This window comes from Micropterus dolomieu, linkage group LG02, assembly GCF_021292245.1.
Source record: "Micropterus dolomieu isolate WLL.071019.BEF.003 ecotype Adirondacks linkage group LG02, ASM2129224v1, whole genome shotgun sequence".
In the NCBI taxonomy this organism is placed as follows: domain Eukaryota; kingdom Metazoa; phylum Chordata; class Actinopteri; order Centrarchiformes; family Centrarchidae; genus Micropterus; species Micropterus dolomieu.
The window spans coordinates 7,675,958-7,681,123 of NC_060151.1; the positions used below are offsets into that span (position 1 = coordinate 7,675,958).

General features: G+C 43.5%; 1 protein-coding gene across 6 annotated transcripts in view; it reads left to right on the plus strand.

The window, feature by feature from the left end:
• smarca4a (SWI/SNF related, matrix associated, actin dependent regulator of chromatin, subfamily a, member 4a) overlaps positions 1-5,166 on the plus strand; it is a 29,965-nt gene that overhangs the window by 13,903 nt on the left and 10,896 nt on the right. The window lies entirely within an intron of this gene.

A 5,166-nucleotide genomic window follows, 5' to 3' on the forward strand; every position in this document is an offset into this window, starting at 1 on the left:
AGATTGTGTAGAAAGAGAGATTGAAACAGAAAGCCCATCAGCTGTAGTAGAGGGGTGTGTTCTACTCTCTGTGAGAGGAACTTGACCTCACCTGCGCTCTTGTTTACATTAATTCTGTTTCTGTCAAGGGATACAAGAGGAATTTCTACCTCTCTCCAGTGTGTACTATCTTTTCAATCAATCTGTTTCATGAAGGTGTGAAAGAGAGGAGGGGGAGGGTGTGTGTATTGTAATGTCATGAGAGGTCACCAGGGCGCGGCTGTGCAACATAACTGAGCAAACAGGCAAAAGGAAGGTTCAAAAGAAGTTTTATTCTTCAGTCCATAGGTTATCAACAGGCAACTCAGGTAAACTCTTAAATCATAATCACAGCCCAGTCCCAGCTTAAAACATCACAGTGGAGAAATATAATTCCTCAACGTTAAGTGTCTGTTTTCCTCTTCTAAACACGTCTTCTTCCCCTTCCCAGTTCCTTCCAGCTGTGTGCTCGTTGTTCTTCAGCTTTCTTTGTTCTGCTTCCCCTCGGGATCCAAAGTCCGGCTTTAAGGCAGCTTAGGAACCTACACCTGAGTGGTGAGGCATTCTAGCAGATGGACTGTGTGCAATGGCTGCCATTTTGTGATGAGGCAGCCAATCCTGTAAGGGAAACATAGCACCCCTCTACTGCAAGTGCCCTGGTGATGCCACGCATCCCTCTCCCCAGGCCTGAGGTCCTTGGCAGGGTGACTGAGGTCCAGAAGGCGTCACAGCCGGACAGGGCATCTGCCTTTCTATGGCGTCCCGGCCTGAGAAGTTAACAGGCTGGAGGCTTAAGAACCACCTAGTTACCCTGCTGTTTTTCTCTTTGCCTTCCAGGGTTTGATCCGCTCAATGGTGTCCCCCAAGTACGTTGTTTCACTGAAGGCCAGCTTACATTTGTTGAGATTCGCCATCTTGCCTGTGTGTCAGAGAGACTCCTGAACTTTCTGCATGCGAGGAAAAGGGCTTTCCCAGTCTGGGCTCTGAATTACATCATCCAAACAGGCAGATTCATATTCTTCATGGGGCAAGTGCTTGATCCATCAATCGCTGGAAGGTTGTGGGAGCTCCAAAAAGACCAAAGGACATCATCCGGTACTGTCAAAGGCCTCCTGGAGTGGCAATGGCAGTAAGGCAGTCTGCTCCGTTGATGCAGACAAGGCAACCTGCCCATGCAAATATTTTTATGAAGTCATTACAGAAATGTACTGTGTTGGCAGGCTTGACCTGAACAGGCACTTTTGGACTCATAAGACAGAGCTTTTAGAAAAAGGTCCATAACCAGGGTCTTTATAATGACAGCTGGGCTTTTCTTGTCTCATTCTAGACACGTTTTAGTCACTCAAATCAGTTCCCCTGAATCACCACTCTTACTACATGTCCCCTGGTGGTGCCGCAGTATGTGTGTTCATGTTTTGAGACGGGGACACACAGCAATCTGCAAACATCTCATCAGGAAATTAGAGGTTAACTCTGGCACAGTTTGGTAAATGTTTCACAGTCGGTCACCCAAAGGACCCAGATTTAGCAGAGGCTTGAAAATTCCTTGTCACTTCTTATTAAATGCACCCCAATGTGCAGTACAGTGTGGTTAGGGGTGGGTGGGTTCACTCTCTGGAAAAGGCCAGCATTAGACGGAAAAGGAAACGTGTCTTGTATAGTACAATGCTCTGGCGTTGAATAAGCTATTTTGATGTTGTCCTGGCATCTCTTTCAATTATTGTGATGTTCCTCAGATGCCTTTTTGGAGGAGGATAGTGACTCGTGTGTAAAAGCACTCGCGGAGATCATTCCGTTTCGTTCTAATACAAGATTTATTACGTCAAAATAAAACAAATTCTCCGTGGTTGACTTTCAATAGAACCTTTAAACTCTTCAAAATATCTTACAATACAGTCACTAATTGTTTCAGTCCTCCTCTCTCTAACTCAAACAAAGGAACTCCCAAGCTGCCACCTCATTGTACCTATTACCTAGTGAGGGGGAGTCAAGGTAATCATTTTTACCGACATTAGCCAATTGTTATTTCCAAAGTTTCCTAAATCAAAATCCATAATTAAATTTCTTGATCTCAATTTTAACAGAAAGAATAATATATATCTGCTATAATCTGCTTTGTGCTATTCCACTTGCTTCTTTGTTGCATGATTAGCAAATACTCCTTTGTCCATCGTTTCCTAATAGATCTGCAAGTTACTGTGCTTGTCGCCATCTTATTCTTGAGTAAAGATTTTTCCTTTCAAAAAAAGTCCTGGTGGCATTATTGCTTTAGCTTTTAACTGAAGTAGTTGGTTTGGGGTGAGTGATTCCAGATCATTAGGATCACTTGAAACAGTTATCGGCATGTCGTTCAGGATAGCCTCTATCATCCAGTGTTTGCTGCTTCAAAACTGACACCAGGATTTTTATGACCAGTCTGATCAGCCTTTCCCACACTCCGCTGTGGTGAGCTCCAAAAGGTGGGGTTAAATGTCCATTTTACTTCATCAGACAGTAATGCATTTTGAATCTTCTGGTGATTAGTTCCTGCAGAGCATCCTTCAGCTCCTTTTGTGCGCCGATAAAGTTAGTTCCATTATCCGCCCTTATACTTACAACTGGTCCTCGTCTGCATATGAATCTGCGTATAGCATTTATGCAGGAGTCTGTGGTTAGGAAGTTTGCTATCTCCGTATGGATTGCTCGACTTACAAGACATGTAAAGATTACTCCCCACCGTTTCACCTGAGCCCGGCCCCTCTTCACCTCTATGGGACCGAAGTAGTCGATGCCAACATGACTAAAAGGTGGTAGGTCTGGCTGCACACGATCTTCTAGTAGATCCGCCATTTTTGGTTTTCCAGGGTTTGCCTGCATACATCTGCAGAAAATGCAGTCTCTGATGATTTTCCTGGATAGAGAGTTGACATGAGGTAGCCAGGATCTTTGCCTTAGTCTGGATAACATATGGCTTCTACCAGAGTGTCCCACTTGACAATGGATGTGTTGTAGGATCAGATAAGATACTTTAGATAAGATAGCTTTGTTCATCCAGCCCCCTACTCTCAAAATGCCTTCATCAATAACTGGATGTAGTTTGTAGATGGGGCTTTTCGAACTGAGCTGTTTTCCTTTCTCTAGTTGAGTGAGCTCATAACTGAAGTAGAGTCTTTGCTCAAAGCGGATGATAGATTTTTCGGCTTCTTTAAATTTCTTCCAGAGACAGATTTTGCATTCCATCAGCTTCTTTAAGAGGTTTAATTCTTTCCTTTCCTTGGATGTCTGAACCATCCAGACCCATCTTTCAGGCCAGTTTTCCTTCTCTCACTCAGCAGTCGAAGTACTTTTTTCACCTTTAATATCCAAGCTGTAGCTCTCCAAAGGCAGTTCCATGACGCGTAGCACTCAATAAATGCACAAGTTGGATCTTTGTTTTCAGCACTCACAACGTTAACTGTGATGCTCCTTTTCACCTCAGGATCATCCGGTGGAATTTCCCCTGGACTTTGTGAAGTCTTTCATCGGCTGGATTGTTTCTTGAATTTATGGGTTTCCATTGGGTTTCGTGGGAGAGGTCATGGATTACTGCTATTCTGTTTGACACAAATGTATGAAATCTTTTCGTTTGGTTATGGATGTATTTCAATACAGATGTGCTGTCTGTCCAGAAAGTTTGTGAATCTAACGTAGCTTGCTGTTCCATAACCGGACTCACTTTCATCACAAAAGTGATGAAGTTTGGCTGTCTTAACAGGGTCAAAGTTTTCAGGTTTCATACACCTTTTCACCTGGAATCCACTCAGCTGATTTAACTCTTCAATCCATCTCTGCCAGGGCCTTTTAAGTTCCTCTGAGATAACTTGATCCCATCCACATTTTGTGCTGCAGAGCTCTTGGAGGATTTGTTTGGCCTTAAGGATAAAGGGTGAGAGGAAACCCAATGGATCATAAATTGAGCTTACTGTGGAGAGGATACTTCTTGTGGCAGGCCGATTTTTTACAGCCACTTTGAAGGTGAAAGCGTCACACTCCGTGTTCCAGTGGATTCCAAGGGCTCTCTCAGTTGGGGCTTCTTCCATCATTTCATCTTTATCCAAATTCAGTACCTTTACTAGTTTGGCTCTATGATGCTCAGGGATGGTTGCCATAACTTTACAATTATTGCTGATCCACTTGGTCAATGTGAAACCTCCTTTGCTGCAGGCATCTCCAAGATCCTTGGTTAGCTTAATGGCCTTGTCCACGGTTGCCACAGACTTGAGGCAGTCGTCTATATAAAAGTTGGATTTCATTGTCTTAGTTACCTCCTTGTCATACTTATCCTGGTTGTCCATGGCATTTTGGCGCAGGGTAAAGTTAGCAATGCTCGGAGAAGACACGGCGCCAAGAAGGTGGACTTTCATTCTGTAGACCTCTAGTGGTTGGGCTGATATCGCTATTGGGGCACCATAGAAATCTTAAGAAGTCCCTGAGATCTTCATCCACCTGCACTTGGTAGAACATTGCCTTGATGTCTGCCATGACAGCGATCTTTTCCTGGTGAAACCGTAATAAAACTCTAATGAGGGTGTTAGTTAAGTCAGGACCTTGAAGTAGTAACGTTAGTGAATTCAAGTAAGTTAACTGTTATATAATATATAGATGTGTGTGTATATATATATAATATCTATATAATAATATAGCGCCAATTCAGTCCGACTGACATTGTTCATCTTCACATCCTTTTCACTACTGAAAGTTGATTTGTTTGTATGTTTTCTGTTATAGATGCCCTGATTGAACCAATGGAGACAGAAGTCTTTGACTTTGCCCAGGCAGCACAAAAGTGGCTTCCTATGCTCCAGACCTGGTGGGTGGACAGAGCAGAACAGGAGTAGTGAATAATTTTTTTGATTCCATAAATTCAATTCAATTCAATTTTATTTATATAGCGCCAAATCACAACAACAGTTATCTCACAGCGCTTTCCATAAAAGAGCAGGTATAGACCGTACTCTATGATGCTATTTACAGAAGCCCAACAGTTCCCACCAAGAGCAAGCACTAGGCGACAGAGGCAAGGAAAAACTTCCTTTTAAGAGGCAGAAACCTCGAGCAGAAACATGGCTCAGGGTGGGCGGCCATCTGCCTCGACCGGTTGGGGTGAAGGAGAGAGAGGGAGAGAGAGAG